Source organism: Paralichthys olivaceus, chromosome 6 (genome assembly GCF_024713975.1).
Source record: "Paralichthys olivaceus isolate ysfri-2021 chromosome 6, ASM2471397v2, whole genome shotgun sequence".
Lineage (NCBI taxonomy): Eukaryota > Metazoa > Chordata > Actinopteri > Pleuronectiformes > Paralichthyidae > Paralichthys > Paralichthys olivaceus.
The window spans coordinates 18,931,104-18,959,037 of NC_091098.1; the positions used below are offsets into that span (position 1 = coordinate 18,931,104).

The following is a 27,934-nucleotide window of genomic DNA, read 5'->3' on the forward strand; positions in this document are numbered from 1 at the left end:
CATGCTCCACCACCGCGGCTCCATCCATCACATCTTCTCTCCATTTTGTGCCACCGCGGGCCTTCGACTGTGCACAAAACGCGTGCGGGCTCAGCAGCGTGTCACGGCCGAGTTTGGTGCACGCAGCCTCCGCGTCTCTCCACGTGCCCGAAGAGGCGAAGAGAGAGCGAGGCTGTGAGTTGAGACGCGGTTAGATTTTTTTTTTCCTCCCCACATCTCTGCCGAGCTGAGCGGCCTCCACGTCTTAAGCTGAATGAAGGGGGAGTTGTCCCTGTGCATTACAATGACATTCAGGCCCCATTCATTCAGCCACTGTCTAACGGTCTTTGGATGGCAAATGCAACCCCATCGGGGGGTCGCAGCCCCCTCATTACACCCCCAATCCCAACACGCAGCCCCCCACAATAGCCCCAACAAAAGAGAGAGGAGAGTCGGCCCCAGTTGTGCAGGCTGCTTTTGAGGTACGCTGGGAAAATATTCCTGCGCATTTGAATTCATTAAGGAACGTGCCGCGGTGCAGCTTCATGTAGAGTTGTGAAAAGCATTTCAAAATAAATGTGTGTTGTTGATGGTGAAATTTCCCTGCGTGTTTCTAACGAGCTGCGGACATCCAGTGCACCAGCTGCATGTTCGGCCATTTAAAATAAAGGTTCAATTCAGGGTTAATGGAACAAGCTCAACTTCTTTGCTTATTTTGTCTCGGTGTGCATGTAAAGGTAACAAATGCGCCTCCACGGTCATGTGAACTGCAAAGTTGGCGCAAACACACGAGTTAAACAGTGCACTGAGCGGCTGCAGCACATAATGCGCAATTACTCACATGCCTTGGAAGTTGGGTTGTTTTTCTCTCTGCGCAGAATCACACCAGAGATACAAAGTACAACATAATTCAATGCGATGCATTTGTACACATGTAGCGCAATATGCATGTAAAATAAAATATAACAATGGGTGCATTTTTTTAAGAAAAACAAGAACGAGAGGAATTTAATTATGCGCTTATGAAAAGTAAAATTTGATTCTATTTTTTTTTAAACTAGATCCGTAAGCCTCATGTAAACAGAATATGAGCAAACAATCAGCTTATCTGAACTCAACTGAATTTCCCTCCTGTCTCGTAAATACACACGACAGATAATTTAGTCTAATTCAAAATATTATTCAAATTGAAACATAAAAAATATATAATAATAATGTTAAATGTCGACGCCAGGTTAAACAGTGTTGGAGGAACTGGAGACAAACTTTCCCAGGGAAATCATACCGATTTCCGAAATGCTGTTGAAGGCCCGAATAGGCACAGCTGGGCATCTGCTTATGGGCCCATTCATGAGGAGGAGAGAGGTCAGCGCCGCGGCTCCGCACTATAAGCTCGTTATGCAGATGTACAGTTTATGTTTCCAACCGGACCCTGAGAGGAGACCCCACGTCACCACACACTTTTAGGGATTCACAGACAGAAATGCATCATGGTTTGGGGAATGTTGTGTAGTATGTTATTTAGACTTTTTGTGTTCATTTTTATTTAAATATATTGTTTTTATTATTATTTCTTATCCCTATTTGCCTTTTAGTGAAACAATATTTCTTGCCTTTGCATTTCTTTTTTCTCTTTTTCTTATTTATTTAGCATGTCTTGTAGTTTGGGGCTGACAATTTCCCAAATAGTAAAAGCTCCAGGTTAGAGTAAAAACAAAAAAGGTGACATGAACTATTCTTTAAATGCAGGAAATTTCCTGTAAAACAGTGACTGAAGTTTTATCAAAGAGAAAAGAAACAAATCTCCGGTGCATTTTCCCCCTAAACCTCCCACACTTTTATACCGGCACTGCTACTTGTTTTGAGAGCTATATAAAGAGGTGTAATTTTGCAAACATTTCTTAAGTGCAGAGAGCCAGAAGGACCCTCCAGTATTGTCCAGGGAGAGAAAGAGAAACACGTTGACAAAGGAATCCATTGTTCCTGGTGAACAATTCAAGGGGCCTAGTAAGCTGTCCTCTGCGATCAGGCAGCCGGCCGCTGATTTGAATGCAAGGGGCCCCTCCAAGGAGAAATGGTAATATATGGCAAGATATAACAAACACTAGCCTATATCAAACCAGGGCAAGTCTACTAGCCTGTACCAAGACTCCTCCACATGCACACACATGCACACCCATGCACGCACACGCACACACACACATACACACACACACAGTAGACAGAGAGAGAGGTTGCATGAGAGTTTGAGGAAAACTTTACTGTATTGTTTGTGCAATGTGTGTTACACTCGCTGCCAGGATGAACCATAGTCTCTCTCTCCTTTTTTTTCAGAGCCACTGTAAAACTCGTGTGATCGTGATGGTCACAGGTAAGATTCTATTAATTCAGAAATATATATATCTCTTTTAAATATTCCACAGTACATGGTATTTGTTGTCCTCGAAAATTACTTATTATATAAATTCATATATATTATTGCCTAACATGAAATATTGAAATGTGAAGAAATAGCTGATAAAGTTAATGCCTCGCTTACTTTGTATCTTAGCCATAAGACCACTGTTCCATCGTCAGGCTATTCATTATTTTGAAGTAGTTTTTGCCCATTCACAGAATTTTTTACAGTTAGGAGTCATAGTGTTTTTGTATTTATTTTATTAAATTCTGTTTTATTCAATTTTATTCTATTTGACCTAATTTTGCTTTATTTAATTTGACTTTTTTCATTTTTTTGCGTTCATTTAACAAACTACATTTAAGCTATAAAACTCAAATTATATATATTTATACACACACACACACACACACACGGTAAAGACAGGTTTGTGTGTTAACTGTTCAAAGTTTTGTGTGTTACGGTCGCACAAAGCAGAAAGACCAAAAATCTCAGATGTCACTGCTCATTTCACAAGAAACATTGTACTGGACAGTTGTGGAGAGATGGATAGTCACACGTGTGTCTCAGAACAATGACTCTCTCAAACACACACACACACACACACACACACACACGCTGGCAGGTCATAAACAAAAAAAGCATGCTTCCTAAAATTATCATTTGATACACTTCCTTTATCACCTGCTCATTTGGATGTTCTACAGAGGAACGATTTCCATTTGTCCTTTGCTTTGTGCGCACCATGTCAATGTTGAGCCACTCGACCAGTGAGGTGAGCGTCGGCACTAATGTAGAGGGTCTTGACTTTATCTAATAAATGTCATGAGTTGTTTGCATTGATCTGTTTGTCACACAGTCAGTGCAGGAGGGTCATTATCCTGTCTGTTCCTGTATGTTCACATTCTGAAAGGATGTTGAATCTCACATCGCCTCTGAACCCTGCATCTGTGAGTGTTTGTATACACTCTTCAGTCTGCATCTCATTGCATACGTGTGTGTGATATGTAATAGAATTATTGATTGTATAAAGTCTTAAATTGGATTGGGTGGTGCCGATGGCACTGAAATCGCTGCAGTGTTTTTGTGTCTATCTAGTCTTTTTACACACATCAGTTCATACAAGTACTCGTTAGCTTGTACATTATTGAAGGTGCTCCTCAGTCACTGAATAACCAGGTGTATTAACTGCACAGACATTCATTACTAGCTGTGGAAGAGCAAGTCAAATTCCAACGAGTGTAATTCTGTGGCAGCAAAGACCGTTTTATTTTATTCCACAGAGACAGAGAGCAGAGGTGACACCACTGCTGAGGTGAGTTTTACACAAATCCTGCATGTCAGCTGTTCACATGAAAACAAAGGCGCACGTTTAACCTCCCTTCAAAGCACTGCTCTTACTGATGCTCATTCATGCCCAGCTGATGCACAGAGACGCACAAGTCCTCCGGTTCCTCGTCCAGACTCTGTCTCACACACACACACACACACGCACACACGCACACACACACACACACACACAGACACACACAAAATGCAAACTTTCAACAATTCAATAAACTTAAGCGCTGCTTTTCCGATGTCCACACAAACTGTGACTAAATCACGCTTTCGTCTCATATTCACAGCCCACTGCTCCTCCACGCTGTCAGTTAACCCTGCAATTAACCCGCACCTCAGCCAAACACCATTAGACAGAGAGGAGGAGGAGGAGAGAGAGGAAGATTGAGAAAGGCGAGAGACTGATGAATGGAGTGAGCAAGAGACGGTGAGCTGGTCACAGATTTTAAACCTGAGAAACTGCAAATAATCAAAGTGTTTTATGTTTCTGTTTATTAATTTGCCTCATTCATATCGTTCACACACACACACACACACACACACACACACACACACATACACACACACACGCACACACTTCACTCATATTAATTTATAAATCTGGTGGTTTATGATAATTTTTTGTTTTGCTTGATATATGACATTATATATTTATATTATTTAAAAGGTGTATTGGGAATGATGAACTGTATAGCATCACCCCCTGACCTCTTCCATCCCCCACACTTTTTTCGCACATCGAAGAGGCCCCAGTCAAGAGGTTTGGGCGCTGGAGCATCAGAGAGGTTTTGCATACAGCTGTATTCACGTCTGGGGCAACTCGCCTGACAAACTGGTGGAGGAGTGTTTTTTTGAAAAACTGAAAAACATTTTTAAAAAAATCAACCTTTTGTCCTATCATTAATATACAACATTTTGTATGTGTGTATGGGATTTACAATGAAAATAACAGGAATCTTTGAATTTCTGGAACACTGAAAATCAGAGGGGTGGTCCTGCGTGAGGAGGTGGAGGCTAACTGCGTAGAGATGAGGGTGCTGACCTTTAATCATGTCGGCTGCGTGCTGCAGGAACAGCTTCCAGACATAACGGAAGAATGGAGTCCAGGACATGAGGGTGTTTTCTTTATATCATTCTTCATTAATGTAACCAAGGGCAAAGAATGTTGGGATATACACAGAAAGTAGTAAAGGTCTGCTCTACATTTGCACAGTAATATCCAGCTTATTTTAGTCATATGTATCATTGCTTCTTTGTTTTTCTACTTGAAATATTGCCACTATAAAAATGAAAAAATTCCATTGGTGCATAAAAGCTTATGTTTGTTTTTAAATGTTCTAAGTACACCCATATTTGCTCCGTTTAATACTTTAAAATTTTTATCAGATGATAATTCAGCTGCAGGTTATAGTTGATGAGGTCCTACACTGAGGTTACGTCGCCGCCATTGCGCCCCTCCCTGTTTGGGCCTTAATTTGGTGAAGTGTTGTTCGCACTGTGTCTACTGGCCATCGTGGAGCATGTGGAGGAACTGTCTCTGTCCCCTATAAGAAGATTACAGATGATTGGTTTTATTTACCAGCCTGTGCTGCAGTTATCAGGGCGACTCTCAGAGCACGGAGTCGCGCTTTTGTTGGGCCCTCATTGTTCTCTCCAGCCCGAGACCCTGCGCTGATATGAATTTGATATGACAGTAAAGTGCCAATTATGTACATACATGCAAGGCCCCCCGCTCCCTTTCAGCTCTGCGTGGAGTGAAAAGACAGAGAGGTGAGGTGGGAGAGAGATAAGGTGAAGAAATATTGAAGGGTTAGCGAGCGGGTCTTGAGGATAATTTGCTGCAAGAATCTGGAGCCTGTTATTTTTCCTGATCCTTATATCGTCAATAAAACGCTGCCACTGAGATGGTGATGAGTGATAAGGAGGTTACGTGGGTGTGGTTTTTTTTTTTGTATCTGTTGTATCTTATCAGCATCAACTACATCTGTGATGGACTGATTATTTTCATCAATTCAAGGATCACTAGATTGAGAAAAACATTAATGTCACATGTTTATTTTTATATTGATGCAGCACAGATCAGACGATTTTATTTTATTTGTTAGATTTGCTGATTATTTACTGTTTACTGTTTATTACTCTTACCGTACCTCAAATCTAACACGACAATAGCTTCAGTAAATAAGCTCACTTTAGATGTCGATCATAAATGTAAATGAGGTATATTTAATTTTACATGCATTACATTGATCGTAAAATGTTCAACTACTTGCTGTCCGCTAATGTGTGAGTGTGTGTTTACATCTGCGTGTATGTGTGTGAACTGAAATCAAAGTTGGAGACGGTGTGTAAGTCCCATCTAATTCCCTTTTATTCCTCTCGTCCTTTTCTCCCTCTTTTATGTTCTCGTCTTGGAAAAAGGTGTTAAATCATCTAAATCATTCCCTGGCTATTATATCCAATTAATGCCTCCTCATGGTGTTTTATTGTGTTATAAACTGCTATTGCTTGTGGTTCAGTAGACAAACACAATGTGTTTCTCTGCCGCCTGCCACCGGGGCTGGCTGTGGCTGTGCTGGGGAGGGACAGAGGGGGACTTGGCCACTGCCCATGGGGGCCCTGGCCACTCTAAATCAGTTAGTTTTGGAGGAGATCCTAGTCGGCTTTTTAAGAGGGTCCATTATAGGCTTGTTAATGCCTCAGCCGAGGGGGAAACACTACTAACTGCACTCAATTCTCTATGCACTCAGTCTCCTTCTCACTCACTCACACGAGCACACACACCTATAAACACACACACACACACACACACACACTTACACCCATTTTCTTCTGCCTTTTGCACCCGCTGTGCTGTTTCTCTTGCAATATGTGAGCAACTGTGCGTTGTCTTCCCTGTGCATCTTGTGTGTTTGTCGTGCACGTGGCACACCCTTGTCGTCTTCTGTCTCCTCTTTATGAATCTCATGGGTTTAGCATTCACTAAAAGTGACAACATATCACAGTCTGTCCATTTCTTACATTGATCTGCGTGCTCTGGCTCTGAATGTGTTTTTTTTGTGGACACGTGTGCAGCTATGGCCATGTTTGAGTGTGTGTGTGGGCAGTGTGTAAAATGTGTTGAGCAGATAGAGGGTTTTCTTTGAAGATGTATTTTGGAGCCTTGAGGGGGATTCAGGAGTGTGTTATTGCATATTTAGGAGAGTGTGTGAGGGTCTTTTGAGTGAGTGTGTGTGTGAAATTTTAATTCACACTATAAGCGTGAGGCAGCTTAGTTCATTTATCACTGAGAAGAGATACCCAGAAAGCTGTTTCAACTCCCAGTAGGTCCTGTGTCATACCAAACTCTGGCTCTGTCTGCAAAACTGCAAAGTTCAATGATGAACAATTGCTCGTTGGTTGTGTCACTTCATCTTCTGCTTCATGCACATGTATGTTCTGCCGTCATTTCTGATCCAGCTCTATTTCTCTGCTGCTCCGCATCAAACTCTGTGTTTTTCTTCTCCCTCAAAGTCTTCTCGCTCTGTTTTGCTTTGTTCTGCTTGTGGTCGAGCTATAGGCGGCAACATGGCCACACCTCAGGTGCAAGCTAATGTCCTCCATCTCCGCATTCTGAACCGTTGTCAAGGAAAGGTGCCTCTCGGTCTCCCTGGAAACCATGCCTCCCAGCATGCTTTGTGTGAGTGACAGGAGGAAGGTGTGACGGAGGGAGAGCTTTGTGTGAATGGACATCTTGTGAGCTGGACAAGCTGTAAAGCTTTTACTTTTCAACAGCAGCACCATAATGTTTCCTTCACGTTTCCACACAGTGAAAATAACATTATTATAATAAATCATAATATGACATTTATGGTGTCAGCTCTGCACAGTTGCTCTGTTCAAGAAAATATATTCTCTGTGTTAGTTGTCATCACAGTTTTTCATGTTTATCCGTGGGAAACCATTGACCCTCCCAGCTCTGATCAGCAGTGATGTGAATGACACACAGACATGTTTCATTTCGCTCCTCTGATGTTTTTCAGAGCACAAAATGTAGAAAACTCACCTATCACCTGCAGGGCTGTTACCAGAAACACCTCGGCTACACATTGCCAACAATGCTCGCCTTGCTAACCAGCTGCTAGCACCCATGCATGATGTGCTGTGCACATCTATGACCAAAGTTTCCTACGGAGGCTCAGACACTGACAGAAGCTCCAACCTGTGGATCAGACAGGGTCGATCAATTTGACCCGTTTGTTCTGCAGGTGAAGACAACAGCTCACTGAGAACTTGAAGGGAGGCGAGTATACGGCTGACAGAGCATTCGTTTTAGTTCAAGATGCTGGTGCTCTGATGACAATGAATATTCTGCATATAACGTCTGTAGATATATAATGGTAAAATTCATATACATGGTGAAAAGATGTGCAAACTCTCTGTGACTATAGCTTCAACATTGTTTTGCTGTTGAGGGGAAGGGGGAGGATACGTGTCTGCTATGATTGGTTATAAAAATGTATTATAACAGCCTGTGTTCATTTCATCCCTCTCTGTGCTTGTTCATGCAAGATGCTCTGAGAGTGTGTCCTCCGTGGTGAAGATATGCATGTCCCTGTGTATATGTCCACAAAATATAAGACTGCTTTCTCTTCTGAATGTATGCAGAACTTAAAAGTAGCTTTGCAGCGCACTGTGGACTGTGTCTCTGTGTTGTGTGTGTGTGTGCGTGTGCGTGGGTGTGGGTGTGGGTGTGTGTGTGTGTAATATCCGACAAAAGACAAAATTGATAAATATGAGACTAATACATTTACTTAAAAATGATGTCATGTTCAGGGTTAGGAAAACACTCAAAGAAAAAATTGACGAAAGTAAAGTTTGTGTGTCTGTGTGTGTGTGTGTGCACGCACGCGCATGTTTCTGAGTCTATGTCTGTGCTGGGTTCAATCTCAGAGGCTGATAAAGTGTGAAACCAATAACTGATAAAGTATCTGACAGCAGGCAGCGCTGTCCAGTAGTGAACCTGGAAACAGACCTTTTGCTGAACACTGATCAGATAAGTAAAATCAGAACTACCCGACTCCGAGAATCACCAGCCGCTGTCACCCTGACATATCTTTCAGTCTCTCATAACTGGTGATTGCACTTGAATAAAAAAAAAAACACTTTAACACCATGACTCCTCACTGCCTCCAGAACCATGTTAAGAGTTTTTTTTTATTCTAAATTTCCCCATCACTCAAAACTGTTGATGGGACTGTGAAATCCCCCGATCCCCCACATCCACACATTTTCCCAGCCCATTATCATTTTCACCGTGTCATCACCATTTTCTCATTAGCTGTGTCTGAACCTGATGGTGCCAGTGTTTTCCTGTAATCCAGTCTGTGTTTTGCCTTAAATATTTTCTGTCAGGTTTTGATTACAGTGGCTGCCGCTGTAGGTGCAGTGCTTCTGTGTGAGACAGACACATGAGATACATGTCATGCAGTGTGTGTTGTTGTTCTGATGGGAACAATCACCTCTGACTGTGTATCGGTGACAAGAAAACTCTGAACAATATCGCTGTCATCTTTTCTATGAGTTTTGGATCTGTTTGTTTGACAAGTTAGTGTGTCTTCACAGAGATTATTCCTCCTACCTCCTCATCCCTCCTTTCCTTAGTCACCTTTTATCATTGTCTTTTTGAATCATTTAGCCTCTTCTTGTCTCCTATCCTCTTGTCTCCTCTCCTCTCCTCCTCCTCTCCTCCCCTCCCCTCCCCTCTCTTTTCCTCTCCTCTCTTCCTCATCTTCTCTCTCACCTCTCTTTTTTCCTTTACTCTCCTATCCCTTTCTCTCCCCTCTCATCTCCTCACCTCTCCGCTCCTCTCCTCTCCTCTCCTCCTCCTCTCCTTTCCTCACCCCTCTTTTCCTCTCCTCCTCTCCTCTCCTTCTCTCCTCCATCCTGCATGCCTCAGCAGCCTCTCCTTCCTGTCTGTCTGTGTTGGCATGAGCCCCCCTGGCTCTCCCCCCGCCTACCCGCACTTTATGCTGATTGGACCAGCTGTTCCACTTAAATTCACCATGGCAACCACAACCTGTTGCCTAGCAACCGTGCTCCTCTCCCTGATTCCTGCCAGTGTTCTCCACAGGCAGAGGGAGAGAGAAAGGGAGAAGAAGAGATTGAAAATTCCCTCAGATTTGCGTGTGTGTGTGCATGTGTGTGTGCGTGCGTGTGTGTGTGTACAGACAGAGTTTGGCTCCTCTTCTGTGAGTCAGAGGGAAATGTGTTGAGTGTGCTGATGAGATGGTTAAATGTAGACTGTGTTTGCATGTAGGCCAGAGGGACCTTCAGTTAACTCGGAGAAGGTTGGCAGCCATGCGCCAAATCATGCTTTTTGTGTGCATGTGTGAGTGTGTGTGTCCTTGTCTCCTGCTGATTGGACTTGTCCTCTCAGGCGTGATAAGAGCAAGCGTACATGCAAGCTCATGCTGAAGAATTCATGGCGTTGCTGTTCTCAGAGGCTCCACTGTCAGTGCAGCCTCATGGCCCAAGCATACTAATCAGAAACGCTGGGTAGATGGACACTCTCTCTCTCTCTCACACACACACACAAACCTAAATAGTTTGAGTAGGCAGCCCGCTCTGGCATGCATACATGCATTTATCCACCTGTTTTCACCAGGGTAGATTAGCTCGATGCTAATAGACTTTCCCTGCAGCCCAGGCACCAGTCCCATGGACAGGTAATCCCACAACAGATGAACCGATATCCTGAGGCGTGCAGCAGTAAACTTCCTCCACCCATTCACCTCTTAATTGGATCTCATACAAGTCTAAAGTTGTTGTTGGGTTTGTTTCACTTCAGGAAGATTAAATACCTATAGCAAGCCTCTGCTGTGCTGTTTCTGCACAAGCCTTAGAACTGGTAGTGTGTGTGTTCTTGGCAACACCACTGTGCATGACATACACATAATTACTTATGAGACTATTTAAATGTGTGTGAAGCTGCCTTCATCATCTCTACGGAGGATTTAGCTGGACCTGACAATTAATGTGAGCATCTGAAACATGAGCAAACAGAGATCGTAGCAGAGAGGCCCTGAATGCAACATCAATTCTGCAATTATTTTGTGTTTGAGCCATTATGAAGACATTATGTCAGAAATAAAAGGAAAATCCAACTGTATGTGTCTAAGTAAGATGATGAGCCTCCACAGCAGACCCAAAGATTCTTCGAGTCATCCAGTGAGACAAGACACAATTCTTCCACAAGTCATTCACTCATTTAGCGTTTCAGTAATACTGTTGAATATGTTGCACCAAAATCTTCCATATAGATTGATTTGGTTTGACATCTGGTGACTGTTAAGACACACAGTTGACCCCTTTTCCACTTAGATGTGTTTCCTTTTATTTGTTGCAAACCTATATGCCACTACTATGTTCTGTGTATTTACAGCATTTGATAGAAATGTCACTGGTTGGTCAGTGAGCCACTTTGTTCCAGACTGAAATATAAACTACTGGATGTCTTGTACATACAGTTATTACATAATGTATTGTGCATACATACAGTATACAGTATGTACCACACCAGTGATTGTGGAGCCTTTTGTCCAGAAACTGCAGTGGATGCATGTTTAACTTTAAGCCAGAGGTCACCATTTATCGTTATTTGTGTGGACCAGAGTTCGTGAGAACAATCCAACTGCTTTAAAGATCATTCTATAACCTGCTTCTCTATAACAAGGGGCCATTACCACAGGACAGTCCCTAAATAGTTTTATAGATTTTTTGGGAAACTCAATCAAGGCTCTTTTACTTGGGGTGAAGTATAATTGATGAAAAAAGTTAAAACATACTAGTCACTGATTTCAGTTGTGTTAAGATGATGTGATGTTTTACTTGATTGATGTAGCAATGTGACAGTAGTGACAGTGAAATAATTCCTTATATATTAGGGCTGCATGTCTGTCCTAACTTTCTATGTAGCGCCACCAGCTGGTCCGACCTACAATAGACGGAACTAATGAAATTTCCTCAGCCTCATCTTCACTTCATGGTGTTCAGTACTATCAGTATTAATAAGCTAATTTGAGGACACTGAGGTACCTGCCGAACGAGCATGTTAGCATTAGCACTATGTGACTCATGAACCTTCATTTGTTGTCTCATCCTCTTCACTCATCAACATGTTTTACCTTCAGTTCAAAAGTAAAAGACCTCATCACTGCTCCCATTTGTAGAATCCCTGGTGAAGAAAGCCAGAGCATTTATCACAAGGAACTATATTATTTGAAACGAGCCGTAGAGACGCAGTGGAAAATCCCACTGAGTCTGTTCAGACTCACTTTATCCCTGTGTCAGGCTGTCTGACAAACACACACAAATATCAGCAAACACGCCTTCAATTGTGTTTGAAAAATACAACTTTTTCTCCTTTCTGCTCTTTTGATTGACTTTGTCTTAGTCACAATACCCCCCCCATCCCCTCCGCTGCTGCCCCAGAAGAAAAAGCAGATCTGACTTGTGTCTGATGTTGTGGTTTATGCCCTGGTTCATACATATCGCTCCTGTTCGACGCAACGTCAGCTCATATCGCCTCAGCAATTATTTGTTTTTGAGCTCATTGTTTTCATCGACTTTCCCAAAACGCTGCAGCCACAGGGTCAGAAATGTGTCATGGTTAACAGCTGGTATCTTTTACAGCTAATCACACACACACACACACACACACACTGGTGCATATATACACAGAGACACAAACACACCAAGTAAACACTCTGGAAAACAACACCATTCAAAACAAAAGGACCTTGCTGTAAGTCATTTGCATGAAATGCTATACATGCATAGCCCATTAAAGAATAAGATAAAGGGAAACAAGCCAAGGCTCTTATGGTAATTGAAATACGTTTCCTCAGAGGCTGCCAGTTGGCCCACCAGGATTTGAAGCAACCTCGGCCCCTTGTGTCAAATGAGGCCCCGACACCAATCTGCTTGATTGGAAATCCCAAGTACAAACCCTGGAGGAAGTGCCCTCCACACGCAGGGAACTGGGATCTGAGGGGTCAGACCTCGACCGCCCCTGTCACAGTGTGTCAGATGTTTTCCTCAGCTCCATCTTACCCTGCCCATCAGCACCACTGAGTATTTAAGTGGCTAATTTTTAAGTCTGAAAAGCCATTTTCTTAATTGGCTTACTGTTGTAGGGTTGTTACAAGTGCCAACACCTCGTCCATTTGAGTGTTGTTTGCTTGGTTTGTTTGGAGGCAAAATTATGCAAAAGCTACAGATGGATTACTGTGAAAACATTTTTCAATATTTTAAAAATGGATGATTAAAAATAAATCAGGCATGCTTAGGGGATTCATATTTATGATTGTGTGCGGTTTGGTGCAGATTAAAATAAAAAAACATCCACATCTAGTGAATTTAAATGTGACTTAAAAGGGAAATGGACCCGGGCACAGCTTTGCACTTTCTGAGGGCCCCTTCTAGTATATTGGTTTGTTTCTCAGCATGATGATGCAAAGTTACTGAACGGACTTCCACAAAACTAGGTTGAAGGATGGGACATGGGCCAAGAAAGAACTCCTTGATGTTTGCCGTTGATATTTATTACTTTCTTTGTACATTGTGAGATAAGGCGTTTTCTTCCCCCCCATTTTCACTGATTTGCCGGGGAATAGCTCATGGAACTTGAAAGCATATTCAGAGGACTTATGTCTGTGTGAAATTTGTAGCAGCTTGATTCCATTTAAGGGGTTCTGTTGGGCTTTGTTTTAAAATTCGAAATCAAATCTTATCAGACCGTGCTCACCGCTCACACAGTCCCGATGAAACACACCAGCTAAGAGTTCAACACTTGATGAATAATAACGACTGAGATGTATTTTTGCTGATATTTAACTTTGCAGATTGTTGCTTTTTTACTCAAGAATCTTTCAGGTACTACAGAAACATGTCTGATCAATGAGCAATATTTCTGAAAATGATTCATTTGTCCCAGTTTGCTTTACGCCTTCATTTAGGGTTTGCTCTACATTATTGTATTACAAACTGATTTGCAAGACCAGTGGACCTTCATGCCTCGGCAGCCTCCACAGCAGAGCAGCACAGATTACACAGGGATTAAGAGGTGTAATCTCATGTTACTCTGTTCAACGAGCGAATAAGTAAAGCTTGTTATTCTTCAGGTTGCACTCAAGACACAAAGACTTTTGCACAGAAACAAAATATACATTTTTGTTTGACTGTACACTGCTGACACAGTATCCGTACTCCAACTCAAACTGAGAAGAAAATTGAAAACATATTCTGTCACAACTTTATCTTCCTATTTCTCTTTCAGAACAAAAATATATAAAACCAAAGTTTTTGAGGTTTCTTCATCGATCTCTTCTTTAGTCCATCCTTCTTTATCTGCTGCTGACAGATCGTTGACCTTCATCATCTTTCCTTTTTGTCCTTTCTTCTGAGAGAGTGATAAAGGAAAAGATGGGACTCTTTGAGGGTCCGCAGTGTTTAGGGGGGGATTGAGGATGATTATTTTTGGGGATGGGGCACGTTCCTGGATGAAAACAGAGGTCCTGGCTTTGCTTTAAGACAGCCTTAAGTGATGCTTTGATTGATGTGACAGTTTATCTTTATTATGAAATTCCATAATGGAAAATCGACCCTGTCCACTAAGCCTGGGACTTTATCTGTGGTCTGCACTAGATGAAAGTGTGTGTGTGTGTGTGTGTGTGTGTGTGTGTGTGTGTGTGTGTGTGTGTGTGTGTGTGTGTGTGTGTGTGTGTGTGTGTGTGTGTGTGTGTGTGTGTGTGAGACTCAGTTATTCAAGAGATAAAAAAAGGGCAGAGACAAGTGTTAAAATCAGGGACAAGAAATCAAACTTTATTAATTAATTGCTTTTAATTCTGAATTATTTTTGCTATTATGCTTGATCTAAATGTCCTTATGGGTGAGTGTGTGGTGAACAATGCTGCCTTTAGCCAGACTGCACCACTCCGGCAGGGCCTGACAATCGGGGGCCCGACATTCACCCACCAGCCTGAAGAACAATAGCAGGGCTGGGGCCTTGCTGCCGCTGCCGAGGCCCGGCCCTCCTTTTGTCTGTACGGACGTGTGAAGCTCCAGTGACAGATGGCAGCGACATACTGCCATATCTGTTACCTTTGCGAGTGACGTGCAATATGTACTCTTTCGTACAGACGACCATGGAGAGACGGCAGCTGTCCGCGCCTCTCCCCGTGCCGCCCTGCAACACAAACGCACACTTCACCAACAACCAGATCCAAACGGGTCTGAAAACATCCATGGAGAATAATCGGATTATAATACAAGCAACATCAAAATACTGTTTCTTCTTCTGCATGGAATAAAATTCCTTTTATTGATTTATTAGAAAAATATCTCTGGTAAATATAGTTGAGTATTGTATTTGCAGCAAGTGTTATTTTTGGTTTCTCATTGTTAATGTTTGAGGGGGAAAAAAGAAAGTGATGCTTTCGTAGAAACATCAAATCAGTCTCCAGGGCTGCACTGCGCAAAATAATCTGGAATTGCATAACCTATGTCATCTTTATCCTCAAAGTAACTCGTCTCCTCTGCCCTCCGCTACACAGGTACAAGTAACGTTAATTCCTCTGAGCCCTCACAAAGATTTGAAAGCTATCTGTAATAAGCAGCCATGATGAGAATATGCATGAATCTCAAAGGGCAAGCATGAGAGATTTAAGTCTTTTAGTTTATATGACTCACAGTAAAACACCACCAATAAAAGTGTCTGCATGCTCTCTCGCTGTATCTGTGCGTGTGTGTGTGTGCCCTCCCCCCCTCCTGTACGTGATTTATAATGGCCTACTCCTAGCGAGGGCCTTCGGAGGCAGATCGAGGGGAATTGGTCTAATTTGTGTGAACTGCTGTTGATTTATTGCCCAGCCAGAGGTTAATGATGGCGTCGCTCATTACTGCTTGTTCTTTCCACTGTAATGTCGTTATAAGGAAGCAATGCCAAGACCCTGCGGCTTCGTATCCATCGTTCCTTCACTCCCTGTGACCCCCATCTCCTCCCCTCTATGCCACTCACCCCTGACACCTCATCTCACCTCTCCTACACTGCGCTGCTCCACCAGTCACTCACTGGAGACGTGCTGCAGAGGTTGATTATCTTCATGAAGCGGCTGGTTTGGAGAAATGCCTTGACTTCCTGCCCCTGTGGCGTTTGCGTGCTGTCACTGTGTTGACATGGAAGCTGCATGAGTGAGGGGGCACGTCTCGGAGAAGGAATTCAGACTCACTGTATGCACTCAGTTGCCAGTTTATTACACCTGGCTTAAGGTGATGGAGTCCAGTGTCACAATCCTGCATCTAATTCTGCTCCTAATGTATTAACTAACCACTTTGACACAAGTTCTATACAACATGTCACAGTTTACACAGTAATAATACAATATATGTATATATATGTTGGAGAGTTTCTGTCTTTGCAGCTGCTAAATGCTCCACTCTGTTTACCAGCTACTCTCTAATTGTGTCTGTTTGTTTGTGTGTCTCTGAACAGCTGCCTGCTGCAGTGATGAACAGTGAGGGAACCAAAACAGTGCAGTTGCAGGACCAGACAGTGAACAATGAGCTGAACTTCACTACAAAGCTGCTGATTGGGGTAAAAAATGACGCTGCTTCATGTCTACGACTTTCACATAATCAGTTCATGTAATCTATATTAAAATAAACATGATGTATAAAGCACAACAACATTACAAAGAGCATTACGCAGGATCATAGCCAATGCAAGTACTGTACATGAGTAAAGGTGCCATACTTTTCACCTCTAGCAGAGCACAGTAGAGAGAGAGCAAACACACACTTCATGACATTGAAACTCTCCTGGTTGCAGCGGTGGTTCCAGACAGGGCTCATCTGTGCGTGTCTCTAGAAGCAAGGAATGTCGGTAGCTTTAGCCCAGGAGAGGCTATGTCTGTCTGAGCGTGGCTGCTGCCCTGTCACCCACCCCGCTGCTCCCACACTAAGCCTACCTCCACCTCCCTGAGCAGCCGCAGCCGCAGCAGAGCAGCATGAGAAACCCTGACACGAAGTCTGCATGCAGACGGGAGAGAGAGGAGAGATCTGAAATCACATCCACTGAGAGGTTCACACGCCTGCTCGTTTTCAGACCAGCCCCATCTCCACGCTCTGCACGTTTATTGCTGCATACACTGAAAAAAATAATTTGCTGATCGATCCAGCCGTCATCGCACAATGTAACATTCCTCCACCCATGTGAAACTATCTGAAAATGTTTTCTGCTTGACCTTTGAGAGAAGCTGCTTTGGAGTATTCTGTCTCCGTAGTCTAATGTTGGGGGAGGAAAATATCCAAAGTATTTACAAAACACCCATGGTACGTGTCAAATCAGCGTCGCTATGCTGTTTGTAGTCAGTTCTTGATGATACCAAGGCGGTGCCAAAGAGAATTCTGTAGCGCCGCAGCTCGTCAGCTGGGTATTGCATTTTCTGCTTTTATGAAATGAAATCTACATCAACGTCTTTCCCAAGAAACACTCATGAATTCCAAACAACTCTGACAGATTTTCAGACGCTACCATCTTCTTTGTTCTAATTTTTTCCCCTTCAATCACATTTTCAATGAATGTGCAAAGTTTGTCTGAGGCAACTTTGAGGCCCTCTGTTCAAGATCATCCATCCATCTATCCATCTATCCATCCATCTCCTTTCTCCCTCATTCCTTCCATCATATCTCTGCACAGCTCTGTGTGAAAATCAGAAAATGTCAAACCTCTTATACAGTCATATCTATAATCCTAGTTAGGACAATTATTAAATATCACTGAACAAGTGCAGCAGAGGATCAGACGATATCATGATTCCTGTCATTACACAGATCTGCAACACAACACACTGACATGTTTATATCTTTCAGATATGTTCACTGGAGATGCACTGTGCACATGTGCAGTAATAAAAATATGGAACATTTCAGAGATAAAGCATGACATGACTCAATGCTGTGTGATAAAAGTGTGTTATTTGCATATATGATACCTTTTTATTATGATGATGAACTTGAGTGTGTTACATATTATAAATTCTAGATTGATCAAATTATGTTATTTTTAATTTTTTTGTTCTTCATTGCAGGACAAGCAGAAAGAAAAGGAAACTAAAACTCTGAAAATAAGAGGAGAGACACGGTAGATTGGAAGGTGCTGTGAAGTTGGCCGATAGCAGTTGGCGTGAAATGATAAGGTGCCTCTGCCAGACTTTTTACGACACACACACACACACCATCTGTTACAGACACACACAGGCAGCGCAGGGCCCAGATATTTACTTCACATGACTCACAGAAACACATCGAGACCATATGAAGTTATGTGTGACAGGTCCACATGTGATAGACATGAAAGAATCCTACCTCTGAATCAAAGGGCAATAATTTACCCATTTAGAAAAATTATAATCAAACATCAGTGACATACTTGATTTTATTGACAGTTTTTAGGAAACTGCTCCTCATCTTGAAAAACCTGCATTAACATTTTTTCTGGGTCAAATATTTGAATTTTAGCTTTGATTAGTTCTTTAACTGAAATATCTCTTTTACAAAATTTCTACAAAAGGTTTTTAGTTTCAGTTCTAAAATTTAAAAGCCATGTGAAACCATAAGACTCAATCACTCAATCGCTGTACAAGAGATGGTGACTTTATACACAGACTGATAAATGAGCACTTAACATAACATGTCTCTATGGTGTCACTGCCATTAACCCATGTGTATTTTCCTCTCCTATCGTTTTTTGTGTTTTTGGATTAAAAGTTTTGCCAATTCAGTAAAATATTTTATCAAAAACTCACACAATTAATTTGCGATTCATATTTAAAGATAATATCACATAAAGGAGCTCTGTACATGAGTATTTTATGTAAGCAAGTAAAAAAAACATTATCATTACAATAAACATTTTATACCATGATTAAACAAACTACTGTCTGAATCTGAGATTATACTGGATATTATGACAGACTGGCTAAGTGACTATTGTCTGGTCACAGTCTCTATGGATGTAAGGCTATATGATTATAAGACTATGTGACAGTGAAACAAATGGTTGTATAAAAATAGCAAATACAAATAGCTGTAGCAAAACCATCAGTAACACTGGTCTTAAAAAGGAGAAGAAAGCGAGAAAAGAACAAAGTCTGAACTGAAGTCCTTTTGTCTTTTAATACCTTGCAGGTTTATGTCTTCAGTTTTAGAAAGTCAACACAAAGAAAGGACATCAAACGGAAGCTTTAACTACAAGGTGTGTTATTATTGTCCCTGTGACAGAAAACCCAGAAACTCTCTCAGTGCCAGTGCATGAATTGTTTCTGTTTGATGAAGGACATATTTCAAACTAAATAAATTAAACAGAATATTCACCAATAAAATGCATTGGAGAAAAATTGAGAGGACTATGAAATCTTTTTTTTTTTACAATATCTTTTTATTTCCCTTTTTTTTTTAAACCAAATTGAAATCTTACTGCAAAGCTGTGTTACCAAAAAATATATTATTCATCTTCAGTGTGATTTATGAAACCTTGGCAGATATCAGACAGACAAACAAAAGTGTCTCATTTCAGTTAATAGTGAGATAACTGAACTAGTTAGCATAACAACAATGGCTTCGCTTGCATATGGATGCTATTTGACAGTATTGATTTTCGACGAGTGTGGCGTTTCCCCTGCTCCATTGTCTGAACGTGTGCGGCAGGTTGTGCTTGGCTTCAGACAGAGTTTGGGTCGGGACTGCAGGGTCGGAGGTCGGAGTTCAGCGCAGGCATCAGCCTCGGCTGTGTCATCTGTCTTTGTTGAGTAAATCAGTTGCCTTCTGCCAGGGTCAAGGTTTGGTTAAGGTCAAAGGTCGCCAACAACAGTGGGTGTCTTACGAGGCAAGGTGCTGCGTCTGTTACGTCTGCCCCGTCACACAGACACAAAGACACACACACACACAAAGACACACACACACACACACACACAAAGCTCTGCCTTATCTGGCGGGTGCAAGCCGACATAACAGCCGGACGTCTCCCCCTGATGTAATGCTCATGTTTAGACGGCTGCTCATTCTGTCTGATCTCCATATCTAATTGACACCCCCTGCACACACACACTCTGACCCCGACCCCCATTACACACAGCAAACATTACCATCACATTATCAGATTTTCTTCTCTACCTCCTCCACAATCTTTCTCTGATACTTTATGTTTTTGTTTCTCTTGTCTTCTGCTGCTTCATCTTTGGGAAAACTAAATGAGGAAAAAAGGGCTGCTTACTAAATGTTCTTCTCAGCACCTGCCCTCCCCCCCCTCAATCCAACCATCTATCCATCCATCTATCCATCGCTCAATCTCTCTGCTCCCTCCTCTCCTCCTCCTCCTCCCTCAGCCACCAGCTGAGCCTGCCGACGGCGGCGGCGGCTGTGTGGGGGTTGAGGTCTGTTTATGGGTGAGGGGAAGGAGCAGAGGGAATTTGGGGTTGCATGGGGATGAATGAGGTCGTCTGAATATGCGACACGTGCCGGGGCGTCTGCTGCTGCTGATTCACCCTATCTACACCCCCACCCCCATCCCTACTTAAAAACACAAGCTGGCACACGCACTCTCTTACACAAAAGCACAAACGTACACACAATCAAACTCCCCTTTTATCTGCCTTAATCCATCTATTTGTGCATATACGCTTAGGACAAACATGGCGAACAAACATGTGAAGACATGCAAACATGCACAACATTTACACACACGCATACATGCACGGCTCATCCTTGATTGGCTGAGTGCAGAACAAGCAGGCAGGGGGGGAATTAAGGTCACATGGTGTGTGCTGCTGTAATCCTTTGCTGCACCCAAGGACATGCTGGCCTGCACCAGCAGTGACCGGTAACCCCCCGACAGAGGAGGAAGAGGGGCCAAACGGCGTGTCACGGTGGCAGCTCATGATCACGTTCTAATACGGAGATCAAACGTGTTTTACATATGAATGTGTAGTGTCACAGCCCTGCCTGCCCTGAGATACAGTATATGACACAACCTGGAGGATGGTGTGTGTGTGTGTGTGTGTGTGTGTGTGTGTGTGTGTGTGTGTGTGTGTGTGTGTGTGTGTGTGTGTGTGTGTGTGTGTGTGTGTGTGTGTGTGTGTGTGTGTGTGTGTGTGAGCGAACAAAGATGAGATAAATCAGTGTATTCCTGTAAATTCAGATGCAAAGAGAGAGAGAGAGTACAGTAGTACAGTATTATGTGTTGTTTCTCTGGGGAGACTGAGGTGACAGACCGATACGCCTCTCACTCCGGTGATTTCGCCTGCCGCCTGCTGCCTCATATACCCGCGGCTCTATGGTCAGTTGCCATGGAAACAGGAGTGTATATTTTTTGGTGAAATGTACATTGGCGTGTTGAGGAGGATGGGGCTGGCGGGGGTGGGGTGGAGTAGTGCTTATTTGTTGGACTTGTTCATTTGTCTGCGGGTAAGCGCATTCACACAAATATACTGTATATACTCTGTGTGTGTGTGTGTGTGTGTGTGTGTGTGTGTGTGTGTGTGTGTGTGTGTGGCTTCCACTAATGTCAAATACTCCCTTTTCCGTCTGTTCACCTGAGGGATGGAGGATTAGGTGATTAGTGTGAGATTATTGGGAGCTGAATCCCCTGGTTCTGTTAACGACTCAACAGAGGTTCACACTCTTGCACTCATGCACCCACACACACACACACACACACACACACACACACACACTCATGCACACACAAAAATCCTGCTATCTTTTCCCAGCTCCATCGGCACCCCTTGTTCTATCGCACTCTTGAGCGAACTGAGAGGCCTGGTTGAGTTTCATTGCTGCAAAAGTGTGAGCGAAAATGTGTGTGCAAGCACTGTAATCACATCACAGGCATTTTCATTCTGTATTTGAATTGGTGTGCACGTGTATATGCTGTATGCACATGCATGTGTGATGCATGTATTTATCAGCTGAATTCCTACACATCACTGTTGGGAATGATTTCCCCTGAATCAGCAGAGTCTGGGTAAACAAGAGCACGACTAGTTTTAATTACAATGTTAATTGATAGGAAACAAAAGGGGCTTAATTAGGTGCAATGAGGCAATGGGCACAGTGGCACTGTGGACTTAATGATTCCGTGCACTCAGCCTGCCGATACAGACTCTCATCTGCACAAGCACACACACACACAAACATGCACAGAAAATAGAGGGCACACTGAGCGAGACAGAAAACGCATGGGGGAAACCCTGCGCACGAACAAGGCAGCGAGGCAGAAATTTAAAGTTGTTGTCGTCAGTTATTCACTGTGCCCGTTCTCGTTAACAATTTATGGATGTGCTGTTGTTCCACATACTAATGTTGTGGAGTCGCCCAAGAGCAGAGGAGGAGCGAAGAGAGAGTACAGAAAAAGAAATCAGTAGGGCTGCAGTGGAACATGTTGCACAATCCAATCAATATTTTCTAGTCACAGCCGGCATCAGTCTCCGAAATAAACCAAGCTTGATGAAGCACATGGAAAATCACAGCCTCACTCTGACAGACACCTCTGACAAATTCCTCTCGGTGAGGGGAAGATGTGAAGTTTGTACGGCACGGAGGTAATAGGGTGTCACTCTGTTTGCTTATGTGAGCATGCATGTTTGATGACTTTGATAATTGAGCTTTTGTTTGGAACCTCCCTCCTCCTTCCTGCTGCCTCCTGCCCCCCCCACCCCACCCCCGTCCCTGCTATTGCTGTGATATTTTTCTCTCCTTCATCCCAGAAGTAATTTGGCTTGTGAAATTGCACCTTTTTCCTCGAACCCCCCCCCCCCACACACACGCACACTCCCCTCCCCGTGGAGTGCTCCTCTTCGATTTCCTGTCTGGGTGGCTGCAATCACTCTTGCCTTGTCCTTGGTCCACAACCTTGGCGGCCAACACCCCCTCCGATCCATCGTCATGGAGATGACCCCACATCTATCACCATGGAGACAACCTTTGTACGGCGGGCGCCACACCCACCCTTAGGACTCAGCAGAGTAACCGGTGCCTATAAACACATTAAAAACACACCAAGCTTCACACATGCATTGCAAACATTTGGAGAGAATTCGTTGCTTATTTGCAGTGTTTGTGATTCTTGTGCGCTGGCGTGAGAAGTCTGAAAGTCAGGCGAGAGAAAATTCATGGAATTCGAATAGAACTTTCTCACAAAGTGAGCATCACGCATACAGATCTCTCAGATGTATCAGTCACATTGATAAGCTATGATTAAAGAAGGGCGAGATAAGGCGAATGAAAGAGATGGAGATAGGGCTAACGTAGAGCGAGATAGGCACATAAAAGGACGGAGCAGTGGCCCCTCCGGCTGCTTGATTAACTTCTCTGAATGCAGCACTACTCGATTTATTTTATGAAATTAACATGAACAAAAAAGCCAAAACAGAAATAAGCATTATCATGGCTATCCTCCTCCTCACCTTCATCAGCTGAGCTGTCCTTGTTAAATGTATCATCGATACAATCTTTATCAGGCCCCTCCTCTTCAAATGTCACTTTACTAAACATCTTCCTCCTTTTACTGAGGATGATATTCTGCAATGATCCAGTGATTTCTGCTGGAATGTAGAAATCTTTACACAGCAACAATTATTTCCTTCTACTCACACATACAGCATTTCTACGACTGCTCTGTCTGACCAATCAGTATCAGGAGGTTTATGTCGCTTGTAACCGGGCTGACTCTTAGATGTCACCATTGTTTCCTATGTGTTTAATAGTTCTGCCAAATAGACTTCGTCCATCTCTATTGCTGAGAGCCCAGTCAGTCTCACGGCATGTGTGCATCTTTCATTGCCTCCAATTCAACTCTAAACCCCAGAGAGAAGAGGAGTTGGCAGTCGGAGAACAGAACCGGAGAAAACGGAGAGAACAACATGAAAGGAAAAAAGGAGGGAGAAAAGTGGGAGAACCAAAAATAACACCTCCCCCCTCCTTCTCCTCTTCATCCTTCTCCCCAATTTACAGCACCACCCTCAGCCCCACCCTCTCCCAGAGAGGGAGGGAGAAATCTGCGGACCCCTGTTGGAATTGCCAGTACCACTCAAGCGTGCTCTTATGCAAATTCTGCTGTGTCCGTGTCAACGGTTGCCGTGTTAACAGGGGGAGCTGTGGTACGCAGGCCCTCCTCACTGCCACATCATTTGTTTAAGTCATCCAAACAAAAGCCAGGGGAGAGAGCCACATGATTGGTGAAATATGCTTGTGTGGGACCACTGCAGTGGAATAATGATTGCGGCATTACTCCTGCGTGTGCCAGGGGCTGTGTGGCCATTTCATGCCAGCACTGAGTGAATGTAAGGGATGTTTATTCATGAGGGAAAGACAGAGAGAGAGGAGAGTAAGAAAAAGAGGGGTAATAAAGGATGGCGGGGAGGTGGGAGACACTGATATTACACGTGTGTGAGCTGCCTGTGTCTGAATGTGCTGAGACAATGGGCCAGCAGAGCAGGAAAGTGCAGGATGACACGAGGAGGTCTGCAGGTTCAAAGAAAGATCATGTTTTGAATGTCATTCAAGTAGATTATTTTTTTTTTCAAATTGAGGTCAAGAGAATTATTGTGGTAGTGAAAGCCTAAAATTGTAAGTTGTGAAAATCTGTAAACATTATTTTGGATCATTGTTATATAACACCCAAAGCAAACCCTCTTTTAAATGCCACGGTATTTGAAATCATCTTTACCCAGCAGTGTTCTCGTCTGAAGCAATGTAAAGAGCGTCTGCTGCACAGTGAGTCAACACAGTAGTCGATCTGTGAATTGTTTATAGACTTAAAGACGTAATGCCACACAAATGTTGTTGCTGTGGTTTGAAAGTTAATTTTCCCATTTATCATTTTTGCAGAGCCTTACAATATGAACCAGAGGCCTGAGACGACAGAACATGACACTGTGAGCCCTGATAGATGGTCTGTCATGCAGACTTGTATTGATACGTATCGGCTCAGGATGAATGATACGTTCTCACAAAGAACTGATCATCTTTTTGATTGTTGCTGCTTGATCTCTCTTTAACATCAAGTTAATTAGAACATGGAGAGATGAGGCTCAGACGATCACAGACACAGAGTTCAGTGTATGTGTGTGTGTGTATACATGTTTCCAGTGCTTCAGCAGGGCAAATGTAACACTGCAAAAAAACACACACATACACACTATGTATGAGCTTGTATGATTGGCAGCGGTGCTCAATTAGAAGCCTGCCTCACGCGCGCGCATCAAGGGAAGCTTTCACAGAAAGCTATCAGTCACCCACATGATGATATGCATATTTCAGGCGTTCCTTCCTGCACTCCACCTCTCCTCACTTTCCTTCCTCCACTCCTCCTCTTCCGTGTTTTCTTCCCTCACATTTCCCCCCTCATTATCAGCGTGAGAAATGACACAGTATCTGTCTGTTCAGTAAATATCCCTCAACCCTGAACTCATTTGCAAAACGGGTCACTGCCACCTGCGTTGAAGTGTCCCTTGAAATGCAGATAGTGCGACGCGTCAGGGGCAAGAATCTCTCATGCTCGCCGCAAACGTGCAATTATTTATGTGTACGGCTGCGAGCACTGGAACATTTTAAAAGCCCCCCATTTTACTCCCTGCTGATGTTGCGTCTTGCTGCAGTATATGTGCCGACCGTTGGCCCAATCACAGCAGAAAGTATCAAAGAAATGTGACAGCAAGATAAACAAGCCATTGTGGTTGTATGTGACAGATCGACATTGCAGATATTAGTCACAACGGGTGGGAACATTTGTGTAGCCTGCTTTTAGTAAATGGTCTCCTCAAAGGGAGAAAGGTTTTTATTCTGAAATAAAAACTCGATTATTGGCGGCTTATTTTAAAGATACAATTTTCTGATGATCTTACACTGTTTCACTACTCTTAATACACAATGACCTAGTCTACAATGAAGTGTGTGTGTCTGTCTGTGTGTGTGTGTGTGTGTGCGTGTGTGTGAGTGTGCGTGTGTGCGGCCTCATTGCCGTTCACCCCTAAGCAGACATCTCCAGGCCCAGTGGCACTTTTAACCAGCCAGGTGTGAAACATGCAGAAGGGCAGACGAGAAGAAATCTATATTGAAGTGGAGCGGAAGTAACGCCGCGCCGCTTGTTTGCATCGTTCTTCTGAGCAGCAACCAGCCAGCGTCCCTCAGAACCACAGTTAGCATTTTTGCAGTTTGCTTCTTCTGTTATTCTGCGTCTTGGATGTTGAGCGGCTTTGTGCGGCTGGTCTCCACGTGGAGAACAAAAGCAGCCGGTGCTGACGACGCAAAGCTTGAATGCATATTCAAGTTGCCACTGCAGAGTAATCCAGTAATCACTATCTGTTCAACACAAGAGTTTGCAGGATGAGTGGGAGTGTGTGTGTGTGTGTGTGTGTGTGTGTGTGTGTGTGTGTGTGTGCGTGTGAGTGTGTGTGAGCGTGCGCCTGTGTGAATAATTGCACAAGAAGGTGTGTCTTTAAAAGTGTGTATGTGTGTGTGCGCGTGTGCGTGTGCATGCATGTGTGTGTGTGTGTGCATGCATCGGTGAATGTGTGTCAAGGCCTATATGGCATGCTAATTCAGATGAGAGGCCACACTAGTTATCGGTATTGAACACGCGCCGCTGTCAGTGCGTGAGCCTTTGTTTGGGGTCTGTGCTGTTCAGTAATGAGAGGGACTCTGTCGCCTCCATGTGAGCTGTGAAGGGAGAGGAGAAAGACGCAGGAGCAACACACACACACACACACACACACACACACACACACACATACACATACACACATAAACCAACCCCCATCTCTTTCCAATCATGGACTCCGCTGTCTTAACCAACCGCAACAGTACATAAATTGTCAGGGACAGTTGTAGAGCAGTGCTCTTTTAAAGAGCTAACAGCAATATATCTTTTCTTCACCACATTCCCCCTATGTACAGTTTGCTCTGTGTTTTCCCTTTGTGTGTCTCTTTAAATAACGACAATAAATAATAATACCCTACGAAACAATATGTTTGGGTAACACAATTCTCTGTGTAGCCCTGTTTGGCATTTACAAGCATTTATTATGTAATGTCTATTGCTTTTATTATCAGTATTATTATTATTATTATTATTATAATTATTTGGATTGTTTGTCAGTTTCATATTGTTTGTTATAAAGCACTTTGTTACTTGTATTGATATACAAATATAGTATGTATTGTCATTATTATTGTTATTATTATTAATTATTATTTTAATATAGATTTATGCAGCTGTAGGATAGTGTGAATATTCTCAGTCATCCAGGTCAGGGTATTCCCAGCTGCTAAATACAGGTACTTGGACTTTCTTGTAAAACAGTGAACTCATCCAATCTTCATATGCAATGGTTAATTAGGTGGAAAATTTGTCTTGCAGCAAAACAGAACAGTCCAAAATAATATTAACAAGACTTACATTAATTTAAAAGTATATATATCTTTATAAAATGTCTCTTATAACATAATAACAAAGTACAATATCGGGAATGAAATTATTAGAATGACAAGTCGAACCTGAATTTTGCTGTAACACCAGATCAGATACCAGTGGTAGATCTCATCAGAACCACAGATTCAGACACTATAATAAGAGATTGTCAGATACAGAGGTGGAACAACTGAGAGTGTCTTCTGCCCTCGCTAGTGTGAGAGCACCGTCCTAAAATTCCATCATTCAGGGTAGAAATAGGACTGAGCTGGCTTTGCTGCAAACAGACCAGAACATCACCATTGTGCCGACAGATAAAGGAAAATGCACAGTGGTGATAAAAATTGCAGATTACCATTCAAAGGTCTATCCACCTGAGACACTGAGGCAACATCCACATATAGTTTAAATTTAAAACAGTGTTTTAAAAAAAGTACAATCCGTCCAGACATATTAGGTCTCAGAGGTATATCTGTGTCCATACCAACCTGAAACTGTATATCACCTTTCACATACATTGGGCATGTGTGTGCCGGTGTAAACAGGAAACAGATTTGATTGATAATTGCAGAAAATACTACAAACAAAAAAACAGCACTGGCAAAAGTAAGACCATAGATGTCTTTTTTTTCACGGATGACTGTTACTGATAATAATTGTTTTCGACACTGGTCGTCGGGTCGTGACTGATGAGAACTAATCAGGAAGCA

At 42.9% G+C, this 27,934-nt stretch overlaps 1 long non-coding RNA gene across 4 annotated transcripts; it reads left to right on the top strand.

Annotated features, from left to right (window-relative positions):
• Positions 1–1,654: 1,654 nt before the first annotated feature.
• Positions 1,655–20,388, top strand: LOC138410573 (uncharacterized). 4 transcript variants are annotated; one of them, XR_011243284.1, is made up of 7 exons: positions 1,655–2,056; positions 2,314–2,350; positions 3,237–3,327; positions 3,661–3,692; positions 4,006–4,145; positions 16,251–16,352; positions 17,848–20,388. It is a non-coding gene; the product is annotated as an uncharacterized lncRNA (long non-coding RNA). The 4 variants fall into 4 exon arrangements; XR_011243285.1 differs by lacking the exon at positions 1,655–2,056 and having other exon boundaries at positions 2,180–2,350; positions 17,848–17,955; positions 18,947–20,388; XR_011243283.1 differs by lacking the exon at positions 1,655–2,056 and having other exon boundaries at positions 2,181–2,350.
• Positions 20,389–27,934: the final 7,546 nt, after the last annotated feature.